The sequence below is a fragment of the Arachis hypogaea genome, chromosome 10, assembly GCF_003086295.3.
Source record: "Arachis hypogaea cultivar Tifrunner chromosome 10, arahy.Tifrunner.gnm2.J5K5, whole genome shotgun sequence".
Lineage (NCBI taxonomy): Eukaryota > Viridiplantae > Streptophyta > Magnoliopsida > Fabales > Fabaceae > Arachis > Arachis hypogaea.
Window position 1 is genome coordinate 59,250,464 of NC_092045.1, and position 22,968 is coordinate 59,273,431.

Sequence of the window (22,968 nt, forward strand, 5' to 3'; positions counted from 1 at the left end):
AATTTGTTGTTTACTAGATATTGCTGGACTTTATTTTTTTATTATTTAAATAAAAACATTTAACAAAATAATTTAAAAATTAAAAATTAAAAAATTATTTTTTTCAAATTTTTTATTTTTTTAAAAATATTTTTTATTTTTTTATTCACCGGATAATTCTATACCTAGACAGTTGATTTTTTTTGCTGCACTTGTTCACAAATTAAGAATAAATTAGTTCAAAAAATTTAAAATATTAATTTTTTTATTTTTTGGAATTTTTTATTTTTTTACAATTAAAAAAATTATTTTTTTAGTTTAAATATTTAAAAAATAAATTTATAGATCTGTTGTCTACTAGATATTGCTGGACTTTTTATTATTATTTAAATAAAAAACATTTAATAATATAATTTAGAAATTCAAAAATAAAAAATTTATTCTTTTAAAATTTTTAATATTTTTAAAAGTATTTTTTATTTTTACTCACCGAATAATGCTACACCAAAACAGTTGACTTTTTTTTTGCTGCACTTGTTCACAAATTAAGAATAAATTAATCTAAAAAATTTAAAATTTTAACTTTTTAATTTTTTTGGATATTTTTGGAATTCTTTATTTTCTTACAACTGGAAAAAAAAATTTTTAGTCTAAAATTTTAAAAAATAATAAATTTATAAATCTGTTGTTTTCTAGATTTTATTGGACTTTTTTTATTATTTAAATAAAAAACATTTAATAATATAATTTAAAAATTCAAAAATTAAAAATTTAGTTTTTTAAAATTTTTAATTTTTTAAAAAATATTTTTTATTTTTTATTCATCGGATAATGCTACACTAAAATAGTTGACTTTTTTTGCTGCACTTGTTCACAAATTAAGAATAAATTAATTTAAAAAATTTCAAATTTTATTTTTTTTATTTTTTGGATATGTTTGGAATTTTTTATTTTTTTACAATTAGAAAAAAATATTTTTTTATTGTAAATATTAAAAAAATTTACAAATTTGTTGTTTACTAGATATTGTTGGACTTTATTTTTTTATTATTTAAATAAAAAAATTTAATAATAAAATTAAAAAATTAAAAAATAAAAAATTTACTTTTTTCCAATTTTTTATTTTTTTAAAAATATTTTTTAGTTTTTTATTCACCGGATAATTCTATACCTAGACAGTGGACTTTTTTTGCTGCACTTGTTCACAAATTAAGAATAAATTAATTTAAAAAAATTAAAATATTAATTTTTAATTTTTTGGATATTTTTGGAATTTTTTATTTTTTTACAATTAGAAAAAACTGTTTTTTTAGTTTAAATATTAAAAAAACAAATTTACAGATCTGTTGTCTACTAGATATTGCTGGACTTTTTATTATTATTTAAATAAAAAATATTTAATAATATAATTTATGAATTCAAAAATAAAAAATTTATTTTTTTAAAATTTTTAATTTTTTTAAAATTAATTTTTATTTTTACTCCCCGGATAATGCTACACCGAAACAGTTGACCTTTTTTGCTGCACTTGTTCACAAATTAAGAATAAATTAATCTAAAACATTTAAAATTTTAACTTTTTAATTTTTTGGATATTTTTGGAATTCTTTATTTTTTACAACTGGAAAAACAATTTTTTTAGTCTAAAATTTAAAAAAAATAATAAATTTATAAATCTGTTGTTTACTAGATTTTACTGAACTTTTTTTTATTATTTAAATAAAAACATTTAATAATATAATTTAAAAATTCAAAATTCAAAAATTTATTTTTTTCAAATTTTTTATTTTTTTAAAAATACTTTTTATTTTTTTATTCACCGGATAATTCTATACCTAGACAGTTGACTTTTTTTTGCTGCACTTGTTGACAAATTAAGAATAAATTAATTTAAAAAATTTAAAATATTAATTTTTTATTTTTTGGATATTTTTGGAATTTCTTATTTTTTTACAATTAGAAAAAATATTTTTTTAGTTTAAATATTAAAAAAATTAAATTTACTGATCTGTTGTCTACTAGATATTGCTGGACTTTTTATTATTATTTAAATAAAAACATTTAATAATATAATTTATAAATTCAAAAATAAAAAATTTAGTTTTTTAAATTTTTTAATTTTTTAAAATTATTTTTTATTTTTACTCACCGGATAATGCTACACCGAAACAGTTGACTTTTTTCTGCTGCACTTGTTCACAAATTAAGAATAAATTAATCTAAAAAATTTAAAATTTTTAATTTTTAATTTTTTTGGATATTTTTGGAATTCTTTATTTTCTTACAACTGGAAAAAAAAATTTTTAGTCTAAAATTTAAAAAAAATAATAAATTTAAAAATCTGTTGTTTACTAGATTTTATTGGACTTTTTTTTATTATTTAAATAAAAAAATTTCATAATATAATTTAAAAATTCAAAAATATGCAATTTTGTTTTTTAAAAATATTTTTTATTTTTTATTCACCGGATAATGCTACACCCAAACAATTGACTTTTTTTGCTGCACTTGTTCACAAATTAAGAATAAATTAATTTAAAAAATTTCAAATTTTAATTTTTTTATTTTTTGGATATGTATGGAATTTTTTATTTTTTTGCAATTAGAAAAAATATTTTTTTAGTTTAAATATTAAAAAAAATTTACAAATTTGTTGTTTACTAGATATTGCTAGACTTTATTTTTTTATTATTTAAATAAAAAACATTTAATAATATAATTTAAAAATTAAAAAATAAAAATTTATTTTTTTCAAATTTTTTATTTTTTTAAAAATATTTTTTATTTTTTTATTCGCCGGATAATTCTATACCTAGACAGTTGACTTTTTTTGCTGCACTTGTTCACAAATTAAGAATAAATTAATTTAAAAAATTTAAAATATTAATTTTTTATTTTTTGGATATTTTTGGAATTTTTTATTTTTTTACAATTAGAAAAAAATATTTTTTTAGTTTAAATATTAAAAAAATAAATTTACCGATCTGTTGTCTACTAGATATTGCTGGACTTTTTATTATTATTTAAATAAAAAACATTTAATAATATAATTTAGAAATTCAAAAATAAAAAATTTAATTTTTTAAAATTTTTAAGTTTTTAAAAGTATTTTTTATTTTTACTCACCGGATAATGCTACACCGAAACAGTTGACTTTTTTTGATGCACTTGTTCACAAATTAAGAATAAATTAATCTAAAAAATTTAAAATTTTTAATTTTTAATTTTTTTGGATATTTTTGGAATTCTTTATTTTTTTACAACTGGAAAAACAATTTTTTAGTCTAAAATTTAAAAAAAATAATAAATTTATAAATCTGTTGTTTACTAGATTTTATTGGACTTTTTTTATTATTTAAATAAAAAATATTTAATAATATAATTTAAAAATTCAAAAATAAAAAATTTATTTTTTTCAAATTTTTTATTTTTTTAAAAATATTTTTTATTTTTTTATTCATCGGATAATTCTATACCTAGATAGTTGACTTTTTTTTGCTGCACTTGTTCACAAATTAAGAATAAATTAATTTAAAAAATTTAAAATATTAATTTTTTATTTTTTGGATATTTTTGGAATTTTTTATTTTTTACAATTAGAAAAAATAGTTTTTTAGTTTAAATATTAAAAAAATAAATTTACCAATCTGTTGTCTACTAGATATTGCTGGACTTTTTATTATTATTTAAATAAAAAACATTTAATAATATAATTTATAAATTCAAAAGTAAAAAATTTAGTTTTTTAAAATTTTTAATTTTTTAAAAATTATTTTTTATTTTTACTCACCGGATAATGCTACACCGAAACAGTTGACTTTTTTTTGCTGCACTTGTTCACAAATTAAGAATAAATTAATCTAAAAAATTTAAAATTTTAACTTTTAAATTTTTTTGGATATTTTTGGAATTCTTTATTTTTTTACAACTGGAAAAACAATTTTTTTTAGTCTAAAATTTTAAAAAAATAATAAATTTATAAATTTGTTGTTTACTAGATTTTACTGGACTTTTTTTTATTATTTAAATAAAAAACATTTAATAATATAATTTAAAAATTCAAAAATAAAAAATTTATTTTTTCCAAATTTTTTATTTTTTTATTCACCGGATAATTCTATACCTAGACAGTTGACTTTTTTTTGCTGCACTTGTTCACAAATTAAGAATAAATTAATTTAAAAAATTTAAAATATTAATTTTTTATTTTTTGGATATTTTTGGAATTTTTTATTTTTTTACAATTAGAAAAAATATTTTTTTAGTTTAAATATTAAAAAAATTAAATTTACCGATCTGTTGTCTACTATATATTGCTGGACTTTTTATCATTATTTAAATAAAAAACATTTAATAATATAATTTATAAATTAAAAAAATAAAAAATTTAGTTTTTTAAAATTTTTAATTTTTTTAAATTATTGTTTATTTTTACTCACCGGATAATGCTACACCGAAACAGTTGACTTTTTTTGCTGCACTTGTTCACTGATGTGCGGAAAACGATCCGACACAAAACTCACCGGCAAGTATACCGGGTCGCATCAAGTAGTAATAACTCACTTAGAGTGAGGTCGATCCCACAGGGATTGATGGATTAAGCAATTTTAGTGGGTGATTAGTTTAGTCAAGCTAACATTGAGTGAATTGTGTGAAGTGTAACCAACAGAAAGGAAATTAAAAGGAATTTAAATTGCCGAAAGTAAATTGCAGTGAAAGGAAAGAGCAAGAAAGTAAAATAGCTGAAACTTAAATTGTAAGAAAAGTAAATTTCATGAAAAGTAAAGGGGCTGGGGTGCTGGAAATTAAAATTCAACAAGAAAATGTAAAGAGCAATCAAACAGAGAGCTATTTACTATTACTACTCCCTCCTGGAGCCAGCCTCCCTAGTGAAATGAAACCAATGCCTTTATATAGGCTTTTACAAAAATGAAAAAATGAAAACTAAACAAATTACAATTAAAATAAATTCCTAGGCTAATTGATCCTTGTGCCTTTGAGTGATGATAATGGGCTTAGCTTGCTTTGGGTTTGGCCTTTTGGTTTTGAGAAGAAATCTGCATGCGAATTGGACTCTGGAGCATTCACGTTTGAGTCAACGTTTGAGGCAAACGTTGACTCAAACGTCTTTGTGTAAATTATGCAGAATCAGCCATTTTGCTGTCATTGGCGTTTGACCTCACGTTTGAGGTCAAACGTTGGTGCAGGCGTGGGGTTCAAGTCTTGGAACGCTTCTTTGTCCTCAGAACCTTGAGCTTCTTGGAACGCTTCTTGACTCTCTAATCATTGATGCTCAGAACCTTGAGCTTTGAGGGAGTGCTTTTGCACTTGAGCCTAGCCTTGACTTCTAAGTGTTTTGTTTTCAAGCATTTGGCCTGATACATAAACACCACAAGTACTTAGCAAATAAATTGCCATTGGTACTCAGAGCCTTCAGCTTTCTCATTCTTTCCCTTTTTCTTTTCTTGCCTTATTTTGTATTTGCTTCTTCAAGGTTTTCATGATTTCAAAAGATTTCATAAAACGTGCTAGATGACAACTTCAATTAAATAAAGTCTAATGCAATTGAGCAACAATTAATCATACTAGATTCCCAATACTTGTATGCATATGCTAAACTCTTCTTTAATTCCTTGTTTGTTTATGATCATGATGCTTTACTGCTTTTGAACTCACAGAATTCAAGTTGGTAATTATAATGCCACAGCAACATGTTACTAATCAAGATTCAAGCTATGCTTTATTCATACACACATGCATACAGAGAAGGTAAAGACAATCATGCAGTTTATAGTGCTTGAAACAAATGAGAGGAAAAGGAACTTTACAACCTTGTAGTTCATCTTCTCTATTGTTGTCATTTTCCTCCCATTCTCCTCCTTCCCATACCAACTCAAAATGCCTGCTCATCCTTAAGCAACTATTAGAACCGTGGCTATGGGGCTAAGATGGATTATGAATGTTGATGGGTAAATTTTGGTTGAGACAAGAATCTCTCCCAAAACAACACCAATCTAACCGGCAAGTGCACCGGATCGCATCAAGTAATAAAAACTCACGGGAGTGAGGTCGATCCCACAGGGATTGAAGGATTGAGCAATTTTAGTTTAGTGGTTGATTTAGTCAAGCGAATCAAGATTTGGTTGATTGATGGGTAACTTGCAGGATTTAAATTGCATTGAAAGTAAAGAGAACAAGAATTAAATTGCTGAATCTTAAAGAGCAAGAAAGTAAATGGCAGAAACTTAAAGAGCAAGTAATGTAAATTACAAGAATCTTAAATGACAAGAAATGTAAATGGCTTGAAATGTAAAGGGGATTGGGACTTGGATTTGCAGGAATTAAACACAGAAAAGTTAAATTGCATCAAACAGAAAGTAAATGGGAATTGGGGTTGAATCAGACCCAAAACATAAAAGTAAATGAACAAGTAAAGCAAGAAATAGGAAATTGAAAGAATGAATCAAGATCTCAGGACCCAAGAGACTAGAAAACCAAGTCTAGATCTCAATGCCTTCCTAGATCCAACAAGAACAATAGCAATGGAATTGTAAATTGCAAAGAGATTAGATGAAGAAGCAATGAACCGAATTGGAAATTAGATTGCAGTGAAAATCAACAGAGAGATCTAAGGTGAGATTGAAACAGAATTCCTTCAATTCTCTAACCCAAGATCAAGACAAGTGTAATTGAAATTGAAAGCAATTAAACTAAGAAAGTAAAGATCATTCAAGCTCCCAAAACCAAAAGAAAACTCTGAAAACTCAAAAAGGAAGCTCCCTTAATAACTTGAATTCTAGCCTATTTATACACTTTCTTCAATTGATCTTCAATCCTTGAGTTGGGCCTTTGCTCTTGGTGGAATTGGGTTGAAAGAGGCCTTGGTTGATTGCTCTTGAAGTTTGGAGAGAAACCCAAGTGAATCAATTGAACCGGATTTGAGTTTTGCAAAGTTGGATTTAAAGTTAGCCTCAAAGTTAGGGGGCTAACTTTGAGGCCAACTTTTTCTAGCAGCAAACATATTCTGCTGCACTTCACGTTGGTGCCAACGTTAGGGGGCTAACTTTGACCCTAACGTTGGCCTTGCTTTGTATGCTTGTGGCGCCAACGTTAGCCTCCAAGTTAGGGGGCTAACGTTGGCGCAAACGTTGGCAGCCCCTGGGAGTAATCTTCATGCCAACGTTAGCCTCCAAGTTAGGGGGCTAACGTTGGCGCAAACTTTGGCACACCCTGGGAAGAATCTTCATGCCAACGTTAGCCTCCAAGTTAGGGGGCTAACGTTGGCGCAAACGTTGGCACACCCTGGGGAGAATTTCTCATGCCAACGTTAGCCTTCAAGTTAGGGGGCTAACGTTGGCGCAAACTTTGAGTGCCCAGGGAAGAAATTTCAACTTCTCAAGTTAGCCTTCAAGTTAGGGGGCTAACTTTGAGGCTAACTTTTTCACCAAAAGTTTGTGCCAAAGTTTGGGGGCTAACTTCAAGTCCAACTTCATTTATTCCTGGTTCAATTTCACTTGTTTCATTGTTCTCTCTTAGCTTCTAGCATTTCCTTCTTACTTCACCCTTTTCCAAGCTTTCTTCACCTATCATAAATCAACCAAACACATCAAAGCTATGCTCAAAATTATGAGATGATCATTTTATTCTAATATGCACCAATTATGGCATCAAACCTCATGAAATTGCATTGATTTATCTATGGTTAATTCAATCAAAGGAAGCATGAAAATCTCCCTAAATTAGCTTGCTTAAGCCTCAAGAAAGTGCATAATTCAATTAAAAACAAAAGAAAAAGACTAGTGAAACTAGGCTAAGATGACTTGTCATCACAACACCAAACTTAAAGCTTGCTTGTCCCCAAGCAAGAAATGAATTATTAAGAAGAAAGAATGAAATGGAAGAGGGTGTTCATGCTAGCAGAAAGTTATTGATAGTTCATGGGATTTTGTGTGGATATGCACATACTCACTTCTTATTGATTCTTAGGCCTAGAAAGTCTCCTTCAAGCTTCAAGTAACTTATTGCTATGACTTCTCATTATTTCTTTATCCTTGGCTAAATTTTTTTTGTTCAAAGCTTTATTTGAGTGTCATGTGTAGCAAGTTCATTTTCTTTTCTGTATACTTGACACATTATTCACCATGGACACTTGGCTTACCTTTCCTTTTAAACATTGATGCCCAGCACCCTTTTGGTTACTAAATGCCTTGTAGTTAGGTTGCTCTTGATAGTGGATTTTCAGCTGATGATCCCGGATTAGTTAATCCAAGTCACCGAGTGTTAAAGCACTCCAAAGAGCTTAGTAGTCCAAGCAGATCCTAATACACAGACACCACAGGCATATATTTTTAAGGTTCAAGCTATTGGTGTCCAGCTTTGTTTCTTTTTGTTTTCTTTGGTTCTGCCATCTTTTGGCTATCTTTTCTTTTTCTTTCTTTCTTTTTATTTTTCTTTTCTACCAAGGATCTTTATTTAAATGAAATCCATAGACAGTAAGCCACTCTATGCTTAGAATGAGACATTCTAGTTCTTATTTCACTAAAAGTGAGCTATTATCCAATCACACACATACCACCATTTACATTTATTCTACTTCTTTCTAACAATGAACCATCTCACTTCACATTCAAACATTCCTTTTATTGAACTAAAGATGCAGGGGGCAAAACATGCTTCTTGTTAAGTGGAAGTAAACACACAGGCACAATCTTAAACTAGCTTACTTATTTCAAAAGGAAGTTGACTCTGTTTAAACTAAATGAACACTCTGGAAAAATTCACACAAAACGTTTCTTAACAACAAAGGTCAAGTGTATATACAACCTATTGGTTTGCAGTTCTTTTGTTCATCCTTTTGTTGTGCCTCTTTTTGAATCATGATGCCAACTTCCTTGTCACTTCCTCTGATTCAACATTTTGACTCTGGGCGGACTTTTATGTTCTTGCTAATTGCTTCTTCCTTAAATTGTTTTTGGTGTGTAACACCAAACTTAGTTCCCTGCAATGCATGTTAATTATTCAACATTTTTATTTGAAAAAGCTATGAAAAGAAAACTACCTCAGGTTGGGTTGCCTCCCAACAAGCGCTCTTTTATTGTCATTAGCTTGACATTTTTCCATTTTTTCAAGAGGGTTGTAGGTTCTGGACCTCTTTTTCCTTGTCCCATTGTCCTCCCAAGTACAACTTTGCTCTGTGACCATTTACTGTGAATTGATTCTTTGTTGCCTCATCAAGCAGTTCAATACTTCCATAGGGAAAAACCTTTGTCACCACGTATGGTCCAGTCCACTTAGACCTTAGTTTGCCAGGGAAAATTTTAAGCCTTGAATTGTATAGGAGCACTTGCTGTCCTGGCTTGAATTCCTTCTTTGTGATCTTCTTGTCATGCCACCTCTTAGCTCTCTCCTTGTATATCTTGGCACTTTCATAAGCGTCTAGCCTGAATTCATCTAATTCATTTAGTTGTAACAACCTTTTCTCTCCTGCAGCTTGGGAATCAAGGTTAAGGAGTTTAGTAGCCCAAAAAGCTTTATGTTCAAGCTCTACAGGAAGGTGGCAGGATTTGCCATATAGAAGCTGAAAGGGTGACTTGCCAATAGGAGTTTTAAAAGCTGTCCTATATGCCCATAATGCATCCTCTAGCTTTCTGGCCCAATCTTTTCTTGTGATTCCCACTGTTTTCTCTAGGATCTTCTTCAATTCCCTATTTGCCAATTCAGCTTGGCCGTTAGTCTGAGGGTGGTATGGTGTGGCTACCTTGTGGATTACTCCATATTTGTGGAGGAGTTTTTCCATCTGTTTGTTGCAAAAGTGACCCCCACCATCACTAACAAGCCCCTTGGGTACTCCATATCTTGTGAAAATGTGTTTCTTTAGGAATTGAAGGACAATTTGCGCATCACAGGTAGTTGTGGCTATTGCTTCCACCCACTTTGAGACGTACTCCACTGCTACCAAGATGTATCTGAAAGAATAGGAGGGAGGAAAGGGTCCCATGAAGTCAATTCCCCATAGATCGAACAATTCTAACTCCAAGATGAAGTTTTGAGGCATCTCATTTCTTCTTGTTAACCCTCCTGTTTTCTGACATTTATCACATTGGTGAACATATTCTCTGGCATCTTTGAAGATGGTTGGCCAATAGAAGCCACTTTGTAGTACTTTAGCAGCTGTTTTTTCTGGGCCAAAGTGTCCACCATAAGCTGAGCCATGACAATGCCACAAGATATTCCTTATTTCACTCTCGGGAATGCACCTTCTGATTACTCCATCTGAGCATCTTTTGAATAGGAAGGGTTCATCCCATGAAAATTTCCTTGCTTCATTGATTAACCTCTTAACTTGTTGCTTAGAAAACTCTTGAGGTATTTTCCTTCCAACTTTGTAGTTGGCTATGTCAGCAAACCAAGGTGTTTGCTGGATCTGCATGAGGTGTTCATCTGGGAAGCTTTCATTCACGGGTTGAGAAGCCTTTTGAGTTGTTTCATGTGGTAACCTTGACAAATGATCAGCAACCTTGTTTTCAGTGCCCTTCCTATCTCTTATCTCAATGTCAAATTCTTGTAGGAGCAATATCCACCTGATGAGTCTTGGTTTAGCATCCTGCTTTGACATCAAATACTTAAGTGCAGCATGATCAGTATAAACCACAACTTTGGATCCTATCAAGTATGATCTAAACTTATCAAATGCATACACTACAGCTAGCAACTCCTTCTCTGTTGTGGTGTAATTTCTTTGGGCATCATTTAACACTTTACTTGCATAATATATAACATGATGCAGATTTCCTTTCTTCTGCCCAAGTACAGCACCAATTGCAAGATCACTAGCATCACACATGAGTTCAAAAGGTAATTCCCAATCTGGAGGTGTGATGATTGGTGCTGTTGTGAGTTTCTGTTTTAAAGTTTCGAAGGCATGCTGGCAGTTTTCATCAAACACAAAAGGATTATCAAGAATCAAAAGATTACTTAAAGGTTTGGCTATTTTTGAAAAGTCTTTGATAAACCTTCTATAAAATCCGGCATGTCCCAAGAAACTTCTAACAGATTTCACATTAATTGGTGCAGGGAGTTTTTCTATTATCTCAACCTTTGCCTTATCAACCTCTATACCTTTTCTTGAAACTTTATGGCCAAGGACAATTCCTTCGGGTACCATGAAATGGCATTTTTCCCAGTTTAAAACTAAGTTAGTTTCTTGGCATCGTTTCAAGACAAGGGTTAAATGGTTCAGGCAAGCATTAAAATTATCACCAAAAACAGAGAAGTCATCCATGAAAACCTCTAGAAATTTTTCAACCATATCAGAAAAAATGGATAGCATACACCTTTGAAATGTGGCAGGGGCGTTGCAAAGCCCAAAGGGCATCCTTCGGTATGCAAAGACTCCAAATGGGCATGTAAAGGCCGTCTTTTCTTGGTCCTTGGGGTCCACCACTATTTGATTATACCCAGAGTATCCATCCAAAAAGCAATAATAGGCATGACCGGCCAACCGTTCCAACATCTGGTCAATGAATGGAAGAGGGAAATGGTCTTTTCTGGTGGCATCATTCAATCTTCTATAGTCTATGCACATCCTCCATCCAGTCACTGTTCTAGTAGGGATCAACTCATTTTTTTCATTGGTGATGACCGTCATTCCTCCTTTCTTTGGTACAACCTGAACCGGGCTCACCCATGGGCTGTCAGATATTGGGAAAATTATCCCTGCATTCCACAATTTCATTACTTCTTTTTGGACAACTTCCTTCATTGTAGGATTTAGCCTTCTTTGAGGTTGAACTACTGGTTTGGAATTGTCTTCTAAGAGGATTTTATGCATACACACTGTAGGGCTGATTCCTTTCAGGTCATCAATGGTCCATCCTAAAGCATCCTTGTGAGCCTTGAGTACATTAAGAAGCTCTCCCTCTTCCTTCTTTGTCAGGGATGAATTAATGATCACTGGAAAACTCTCTGATGCACCCAAAAATGCATATTTGAGATGGGGAGGTAATGGTTTCAGTTCTTGTTTCCATACTTCTTCCTTCCTGTCCTGTTTCTCATCTTCAATGAAGGTCTCAGCCACTTGTTCTTCTGTTGCATCTTGATTTCCTTCTTCCTCCTGAGAACTTTCTTCCAGTATTTCTTTCACCAAACTCTCTATCATATCCACTTTGACATAGTCCTCTTGCTCAGGGATGTTTTGCATTGACTTGAAAACATTTATGATCATTTGTTCATCATGGACCCTGAAGATCATCTCTCCTTTTTCTACATCAATGATGGCTCTTGCTGTGTGTAAAAATGGCCTTCCCAAAATGATAGAGTCACTCCCTTCCTCTTCAGTATCCAAAATCACAAAATCTGCTGGGAAGATAAATTCCCCAATCTTCACCAACAAATTTTCCACAATTCCATTGGGTGTCTTAATGGATCTGTCAGCCATAACTAGTGACATCCTGGTGGGTTTGAGCTCTTCTATATCAAGCTTTCTCATCATTGAAAGAGGCATTAAATTGATGCTGGCACTGACGATTGGATTTTTGACGGTTTAGAATTTCTCAAATAAAATCTCGTCGAAGTATAGTTTCTAAACCAAGCAATAATCCTTTCATACAAAAAGTTGTTTGTCACTAAAACAAACCCCTAAATTTAATAACCGAAGTATTGAAACCTCGGGTCATTCTCCCTAGGAATTACAATAAAGTGTCTTGTTATTGGTTGAGTTATTTTGGGGTTTTGATATGAAGCATGAAAGATAAATGGCAAGAAAGTAAACTAAGGCCTAAAAAGGTCTTGGCAAGGGTTGGTGGTCAAGGATCTCTATCCTAATCACTAACCACAATATGAGAATTGGCAAGGATTAATCTCATTAAGTCATCCTCTAACTAGTAGTAAAGGAAAGTCAAATGAGCTATATTAATCCTAGTCCATAAGTCCTAACTCTCCACTAATTCAATTAGTGAGAACTAGAGTCAATGGCTCCCAATCATCAATCTCTTGGACATTAGTAACTCAAGAGGTCCTAAGTTACCTTTCCAAGCCAAGAGTATAAAATCCTACTCTAAAATCCAACCAAGCATTTCATCAAACACTTGGAAGGCATAAAAGGAAAGCATAGTAAAATTGCAAGAGAAGTAAATCTACACTACTCAATTGCAAGGAATTAAACAACAACAAATCAAAAGAAACACAATTATTATGATTTACCTTTTATTGAATTGGAAGAAAATGGAAGGAGCAATACTAGATCTACAACAAAATGTAAGAACAACATAAAGGAAATTACAACAAAAGAATAGAAGAAGCATGAATATAACTACAAAGAAATTGAGAAGAGAGAAGTAGAAGAAGATGAATCTAAATCTAAATCTAAGAACTAAACCTAATCCTAATCCTAATTCTAGAGAGAAGTGAGAGCTTCTCTCTCTAGAAACTACTTCTAAACTAATCCTAATGTGTGTGTATGAGTTGGAATGTGAGATTCTCCCCTTTGGTCTTCAATCCTTGGCTTTAAATAGCATTTTTGGCGCCAAAGTTGGTTGCAATTGGGCCCCACAACCCTTCAGAATTCGTTGGTTGCGAATTCATTAAAAAATCATAAACCAGCAGCGACGCGTACGCGCACAGCACGCGTACGCGTCCATGGGGTAATTCGCAGGTGCGCGCAAGCGCCAGGTGCGCGCGCGCGTCCATGGGCGAGTCCAACTTCTTTGACTTTTCATGATTTCTCCACTTTGCATGCTTTCCCTCTTCACTCCTTTGATCCATTCCTAGCCTTTTCAATCTGAAATCACTAACAAACATACCAAGGCATCTAGTGGAATCAAAGGGAGATTAAAACCATCAAATTAAGGGTTGAAAAGCATGTTTTCACATCTAAGCACAAATAAGGAGACAATCACAAAACCATGCTATTTCATTGAATAAATGTGGGTAAAAGGTCATACAATCTCTTAAAATTAATACAAGATAAACCGTCAAAACGGGGTTTGTCAACCTCCCCACACTTAAACCAAGCATGTCCTCATGCTTAAACTAAGGATGAAGTAAAGGTATGGCATTTATTTAATGGAACTAACTAAATGCAATCTACCTATATGCAACTATCTACATGAATGCAATTGCTTGGTCAAAATAAATCAATTCCCAAGAAGCACATATGCACTAGGGCTAAGGACTAGCAAGTCTAATCCACAATTGAATTGAGTTATTAAATATTTTACGAACTTGCATGAAGAGATGATCATAGGCGAAAACATGTAATTGAGCATCAAACCCTCACCGGATGTGTTTGCACTCTATTCGCTCAAGTGTTTAGGGTTGAGTCTCTCAATTCTCCCCTAATCATGCTTTCCAAGATTTGTTCTTCTTCTAACAATCGACATATATTTTATGCATGCATACAAGTATCATGAGGTCTTTTCTTTGGTTGTAATGGGGCTAGGGTCAAGGTAGGATGCATATTTGGTCAAGTGAGCTTGAATTTTGAATCTTTGATAAGCTTAGACTTCCCACCTAACCTATGACATCCTATACAATTAAGTTCTAACCTAACTACCCATTCTTCACTTTTTCACATACTCATGCATTTTCTTTTCATTTCACAACACTCATGCATTGATTTTATTGAGCTACACTTTGCTTTGGGGCATTTTGTCCCCTTTTTATTTCTTTCTTTTTCTTCTTTTTCTTTCTTTTTCTATTTTTTTCTTTTTCTTTTCTTTTTTTTTTCTTTTGTTTTTCTCATTTTTTTTTCTATGTACAAGAGCATCAATGCATAAGGTCTATACATTTGGTCAATACATGAGTATGTACCCAATTTCCAATATTTTCAATAATAATACAAAACTACCCTTTTATTCACCCAATGTCCCAAGGTTCCCACACTTGAATGGTACTCACACACACTAGCCTAAGCTAATCAAAGATCTAAATAAGGACATTTATTGTTTTCCGCTTTAAGGCTTGTAATGTGCTAAATTAAGAACAAGTGGGTTAAGCGTAGGCTCAAATTGGCTAACAAAGGAATATAAAAGGTTGGCTATTTGGGTAAGTGAGCTAAATGAAATGATGGCCTCAATCATATAAATGCATGAATACACAAAATAATGGACATAAAGGATCAAACAAATCGAAGATTGCATTCATAGAAAGAGAATAATGCACACAAGAAAGGAAAATAAGTGGTTATAGGATGTAACCACACCAATAGGCTCAAAACTCACTTGCTTGTGTTCTTAGCTCAAAAACCACGTTCCACAATATATATAATTCAAGCAAGTTTAATGAAAAGTTTTCACTCAAATCAATTGATGTTCCCTATAGATAGAATTCTTGAAAAATTTCATTATTTTGACTAAGCTTATTGTGTATATGTATGCAAAAAAATAAGAAAATGCAAGTAAAAATCCTAAAATCCTAGAATGGAATGCAAAAGTGTTGGAATTAGAAACTTGTCACCCAAAATCGCCGACCGGTCGGACGACCTCCCCACACTTAAAAGTTTGCACCGTCCTCGGTGCACTCAAAGATGAGCAAGGGGGTACGGCGACTCTCCGGATTGCTACGTGTTCTTGGTCTTGCTTCCATGTTTGCTTGTGGTGCATTGTTCATGAAAAACAAAAATATAACACCATAAGATGAGACAATACAAAATCAAGGAAGCATACTTTGTTGGAATGAGGTAAATCACTAGAATTGAGTGAGTGAATTAGTGTGACATTAATGACAAATAGGTGTGTGAATTCTAAATTGCGCGGTTTAGAACACACATTAGCATAAAAGTTATATCACAAAAGAAGCATGCACTTTACTCATTCTAGTATGCTTGAGATGCTTTAAGTAAACTTGTAAGGTAAAACAAGCATTAAAGAAGCATGAAAGCATTCAAGTCAAACATATGGATGGATATAATCATGAAATACAATGCATTAAGGTAAATGCTCAACATCATCCATCAAGAAGTTGCCTAATCACAAAATAAGGCTCAAATCACATGGTGGCCAAATCATGTAATTCAAGAAGAGTTACAAGTTCGAAGGCAATTCTCATCACTTGGTATTTTCCAAAAGATAAGCATGAAAAACTCAAGACCAAGTAGTAATATATAACCTCAATCATAGGATCCAACAGAGATTATCTAAAAACATTAATGCTAAATTAGCATTTAGGCAATAAGGGAGAAGCAATGCATAGTAAACAAAGTCAATAATCCAACACCATTATTGAAATGACACTTAGAAAAAAAAAACGAAAACATGCTATAGAAACAAATGAAAATGGAAAGAGTAGAAGTATGTGAATGCAGTGAGCAAAAGAAAATGGAAGATGAGAAAAAAAACTCTTTTTCTTTTTTTTTTTTTTTTTTTTACCGACGCGTGCGCGTCATGCACGTTTACGCGTCGATGGGTATATTGGTCAAGGGACGCGTACGCGCCAGGTGCGCGCACGCGTGCGTCGAGTTAGGCCGGAGGCATAGTGTCGGCCCAAGTCTGGCACAACTCTCGGGTAAAAGTACCGGGGGTGCAGATTGTGCAATCGACGCACGCGCGCACAGTGCGCGTGCGCGTGCATTGCGAATTTAAGATGATGTGCGCGTACGCGCCAGGTGCGCGCACGCGTGCATAGGCTTGTGCCTTAGGCCCAATGTTCGCACAGTGCAGGCCTAACGCTCGGGTTTTTGGCTGGGGTTGAATTTTTTTGCATCCACGCGTACGCGTACAGTGCGCGTCCGCGTGGATGGTCGAAAATGCTCAGGTGCGCGTCCGCGTCATGTGCGCGAACGCGTGGATGGTGTCTATTTTTCAAAAATTTTTTTTTTCAAGTTCTTGCACCAATCCAAGCATTCCAAACCTCCAAACAGCTACCAAAACACCCTAAAACCTTATTTATCATATTATACTTCTAACTAAACTTAACAAACCAATAAAAACATGAAATTAAACTAATTCTTACCAATATTTACAAAAGAGAAAATGAAAAGATTTTTACCATGGTGGGGTGCCTCCCACCTAGCACTTTTATTTATTGTCCTTAAGTTGGACTTATGGGGAGCTTCTTATCAAGGTGGCTTGTGCTTGTATTCATCTTGGAACTCCCACCAATGCTTGGTTCTCCATTGTGCCCCAAGATTCTTTATGGATTGAGCCAAGTGTTGATGGAGTTCTTCACAAGCTTGGGGCTCCCAAAGTTGATCCTCTTCTTGTGATCCGGGGTCCCACACTTTGTTTTCACACCCGTCTTGAGGTTGATCATCATTATTAGTCCAACCGGGTGGTGAATAAGGCGAATTCTCTATAAAGTGCCCAACAATCCTTCTAGACCCATCTATTTGAGCACTACTCCAACCTTTATATCTCATGTTTGATGCATCAACCATAATGAGCCTTGATTTGCAACGCCAACCACGAAACATCGTTCGCTTACGCTTCGTCCCACAAAGCATCCTAAGTTGACCATCCGTTTCAAGCAAGCCATACTCAAGTGGGACAATAAAGCTAATAGAAATGAACTTTACCCACTCAAGTGAGGGAGTAGATGGCAACCTAGGCAAAGATGCTTTCAATGATCTTGACAAAGCGTATTCCACTCCCATTCTTCTATTTCTAAGGACTTCCACCTCTTCACAAGATTTCTCCAATTCAATCCTTTGTTCATTAATACTATCTAAGCCTTTTCCCTTAATCAAACTATAATTGGGAGGGTGAAAGAAGTTTACCTCCACAACATTTTCAAATGCACCGGGAGAAGGTTCTTCAAGTTCAAAGGATTCTCCACCACTAGGACTTGATGCTTGATCTTCATCACCAAGGGAACTCAATTCTTTCTCTATCCCATCCAAGTCTTCATATGGAATATGCCTTGGAAGGTGTGCACTTTCCTCCCTAGCATCAATTTCAATCATCTTGGAGGGGTTTTCTTCAACTCTATGTTCCCATGGAGGCTCCACATCTCCTAAGTCCTCTACCACTTCTTCCTTGTCTTCAACAATTAAAGCTTCCTCCAATTGTTCCAATACAAAGCAACTTCCTTCATTTCCCACCGGAGTTTTCAATCTCTCCTTCATGCTATGCTCTTCTTGAGCCATGGGAGTTCCTTGAGTGTTCAAGCATTGGGAGGCTAATTGATTTGTTACCGCATCCAAGGCGGCCATGAAATTTTGCACATCCCTTTTCATCTATTCTTGTCCTTGAGCAAGAACACTAAGGGTTTCATCCATTAGAGGTTGGGGTGGGTGGAAGGGTTCATCATTTTGGGGGAAGGGTTCATAGTAGGAAGATGGTTCTTCTTGGTAGAGTTGTGGTGGTTCAATATTTTCTACCCTTTCCACTTGTTGCACAACACACTCCATGGTTGCTTGAAATTGATCCAATGCTTCCTTGAGATGATCCCTTGACTCTTGTTCCTCTTGGATGTCATGAGTAGGATCATAGGGCTCTTGGATTGAAGGACATAAGTGTTATTCCATGGGAGGTTGTGGTGGAAAGTAGTATTCATCTTGTGGTTGGAAATTTTCATATGTTGGAGGTGGTTCATCTTGGTCATGGTATGGGGTTGGCTCTTGAAAGGGTTGATATTGTGGTGGTTCCATATATGGCTCATATGGCTCAAAAGTTGGTTGGTGTGATGGATATGGATTAGGGTCATATGAAGGTGGTTGGTAAGAAGGGGCTTGTGAGTATAGTTGCGGCTCATGTTGAGGATATGGTTCATAGGCATATGGTGGTGGCTCTTGAAAATCACAAGGTGGTTCACCATAGCCATTGGGTTGGTATGCATCATAGAATGGCTCTTCTTCATAGTGCATTGGTGGAGGAGGTTGTTGCCATGAAGATTGATCATATGCATATGGCTCCTCCCACCTTTGATTGTTCCATCCTTGATACATCTCTCCATTGTAATCTCCACTTCCTACAACATAGTTGTAATCACACTCATAGCCAAAATGAGAATTCATGATAGCAAGAGGAAAATGAAAACAAAATCAAATAAGAAGCAAGGAAATTAAATCCTAAAACTAGCAAGAGCTAACAAAAGCAAACATATTCACAATATTCACATATATACAATAACCAATAACACAACACCATTGCAATTCCCCGGCAACGGCGCCATTTTGACGATTGGATTTTTGACGGTTTAGAATTTCTCAAATAAAATCTCGTCGAAGTATAGTTTCTAAACCAAGCAATAATCCTTTCATACAAAAAGTTGTTTGTCACTAAAACAAACCCCTAAATTTAATAACCGAAGTATTGAAACCTCGGGTCGTTCTCCCTAGGAATTACAATAAAGTGTCTTGTTATTGGTTGAGTTATTTTGGGGTTTTGATATGAAGCATGAAAGATAAATGGCAAGAAAGTAAACTAAGGCCTAAAAAGGTCTTGGCAAGGGTTGGTGGTCAAGGATCTCTATCCTAATCACTAACCACAATATGAGAATTGGCAAGGATTAATCTCATTAAGTCATCCTCTAACTAGTAGTAAAGGAAAGTCAAATGAGCTATATTAATCCTAGTCCATAAGTCCTAACTCTCCACTAATTCAATTAGTGAGAACTAGAGTCAATGGCTCCCAATCATCAATCTCTTGGACATTAGTAACTCAAGAGGTCCTAAGTTACCTTTCCAAGCCAAGAGTATAAAATCCTACTCTAAAATCCAACCAAGCATTTCATCAAACACTTGGAAGGCATAAAAGGAAAGCATAGTAAAATTGCAAGAGAAGTAAATCTACACTACTCAATTGCAAGGAATTAAACAACAACAAATCAAAAGAAACACAATTATTATGATTTACCTTTTATTGAATTGGAAGAAAATGGAAGGAGCAATACTAGATCTACAACAAAATGTAAGAACAACATAAAGGAAATTACAACAAAAGAATAGAAGAAGCATGAATATAACTACAAAGAAATTGAGAAGAGAGAAGTAGAAGAAGATGAATCTAAATCTAAATCTAAGAACTAAACCTAATCCTAATCCTAATTCTAGAGAGAAGTGAGAGCTTCTCTCTCTAGAAACTACTTCTAAACTAATCCTAATGTGTGTGTATGAGTTGGAATGTGAGATTCTCCCCTTTGGTCTTCAATCCTTGGCTTTAAATAGCATTTTTGGCGCCAAAGTTGGTTGCAATTGGGCCCCACAACCCTTCAGAATTCGTTGGTTGCGAATTCATTAAAAAATCATAAACCAGCAGCGACGCGTACGCGCACAGCACGCGTACGCGTCCATGGGGTAATTCGCAGGTGCGCGCGCGCGTCCATGGGCGAGTCCAACTTCTTTGACTTTTCATGATTTCTCCACTTTGCATGCTTTCCCTCTTCACTCCTTTGATCCATTCCTAGCCTTTTCAATCTGAAATCACTAACAAACATATCAAGGCATCTAGTGGAATCAAAGGGAGATTAAAACCATCAAATTAAGGGTTGAAAAGCATGTTTTCACATCTAAGCACAAATAAGGAGACAATCACAAAACCATGCTATTTCATTGAATAAATGTGGGTAAAAGGTCATACAATCTCTTAAAATTAATACAAGATAAACCGTCAAAACGGGGTTTGTCAGGCACCAAGGTCACAGAGAGCTTTGTTGAGATTTGTTTTTCCAATGGTGCACGACACTACAAAACCCCCCGGATCTTTGAGTTTTGGTGGAATACCTCGTTAAATCACAGCGCTGCATTCCTCAGTGAGTAATATGGTTTCCTTCTCAAGCCAACTTCTTTTCTTATTGATGAGCTCTTTCAAAAATTTTGCATACAAAGGCATCTGCTCAAGTGCTTCAGCTAGAGGGATATTGATTTCTAGCTTCTTGAAGGTTTCAAGGAATTTGTGGAACTGTTGGTCCTTAACCTCTTTATTGAATCTCTGAGGATATGGCAGTGGGGGTGTGATGCTCTTTCCTATTTGCTACTGTCCTTGAGTCTTTTCCCTTGAGCTATGTGGCTGGTTGTCCTTCTCCTTGAGTTTCTCAGTGCTTTTGTTTGGCATCTCCTCTTGATCTAGTGCTTCATCTCCCTTCATTTGCTTTTTGGCTTGATCTGCTTTTGTTTGCTTCTCATCCTCTGTTGGTTCTTTGATGCTCTCTTTTTGCTTCTTTGTAGTGTCATTGTTGCTCATCAATATTCTCCCACTTATCAATTGGATTGCCTTGCATTCCTCTTTGGGATTTGGGATTGTGTCACTAGGCAGTGAGCTTGAAGGTCTCTCAATAGAGATTTGCTTGGAGATTTGCCCTATCCGCCTCTCTAGGCTTTTTATTGATGCTTATTGGTTTTTGGTTGCCATTTCCTGATATTTCATCATTTTGTCCATCAAGGCCTCCAAGTTTGTGAGTCTTTGGGATTCAGGTGGTGCTTGTGGTGGGTTGTGAGTTGTAGGTGGTGGATGGTGGGCATTTTGGTTCATGGGTTGGTTATTGGATTGGTATTGGTTGAGGTTGGGGTAGTTGTTTTGAAGTTTCCTGTAGGTGTTTTGGTTGGTTTGATGCTGGTTGTAATTTTGGTTGTTTCTTGGGTTGTTTTGGTTTGAGTTCCTCTGCCATGGTTGTTGGTGGTTTTGAGTGTCTCCCCATCTGAGGTTGGGGTGATTCTTCCATGAGGGGTTGTATGTATCACCATAAACTTCATTTGAATTAGAATGCATGTACTGAACTTGTTCTTGCTGTGGCTCTTCTTGAACTTCTTCATTTTGTCCCCATGTGGTTGATGGTTGGCTAGTGTTGACTGCTGCAACTTGGAGGCTGTCAATCCTCTTGGTCATTTGCTCAAATTGTTGTTGAATTTGCTGCTGCATTAATTTGTTTTGAGCCAGGATTGAATCCACTCCTTCTAGCTCCATTACTCCTCTTCTTTGTGATGGTTGGTGGCTTCTTTGATGAGCAAAGAAGTACTGGTTGTTGGCCACCATATCAATAAGTTCTTGAGCCTCTTCTGCAGTTTTCATGAGTTGCAAGGAACCTCCAGCTGAGTGATCCAAGGATTCCTGAGACTTCAGTGTTAAGCCTTCATAGAAGTTTTGCAACTTCTCCCATTCATTAAACATGTTAGAGGGACATTTTCTGACTAGAGCTTTGTACCTCTCCCATGCCTCATAGATGGGTTCAGTCTCCATTTGAGTGAATGTTTGTACCTCGGCCTTCAACCTTATAACCCTTTGTGGTGGATAGAACTTGGCAAGGAACTTGGTTACCAAATCATCCCAGTTGTTGATGCTGTCTCTTGGGAATGATTCCAACCATTGAGTGGCCTTGTCCCTAAGAGAGAATGGGAACAGCATCAATTTGTAACTGTCAGGAGGCACACCATTAGTTTTGACTGTGTTGCATATCCTCAGGAATGTGGATAAATGTTGGTGTGGGTCTTCAAGTGATCCTCCACCAAAAGAGCAATTGTTCTGAACTAAAGTGATGAGTTGTGGCTTAAGTTCAAAATTGTTTGCATTGACATTTGGAGCCAAGATGCTGCTTCCACAATGTCTAGGATTGGCAAAGGTATAGGAAGCCAATACTCTCCTCTGGGGTGGGTTTTCATTATTGTTCTCTGCTCCCCCAGGTGGGTTAGTTGAATGTTCCTCCATATCTTGAAATTCTTCGTCTGATTCCTCTTCTCCAACAATATTCTTCCCTCTCTCAGCTCTTATTATCCTCCTGAGAATCCTTTCATCTTGTTCATGAAAATTTAGTGCGTTTCTTCTTGTACCTGACATACAAGCATATCATGAGGAATGCACAAACCAATGATACTTCAATCTACTGCTAAATTGAAGTTTTAGTTAGTTTAAGCAAATAAACAAACAGTTAGTGGGTTAATCAAAAATAAAGAAAAAGTGCTTGATCTAAATTACCACCTCACTTAATAATTGTCAATCTAATCAATCCCCGGCAACGGTGCCAAAAACTTGATGGGTAAATTTTGGTTGAGACAAGAATCTCTCCCAAAACAACACCAATCTAACCGGCAAGTGCACCGGGTCGCATCAAGTAATAAAAACT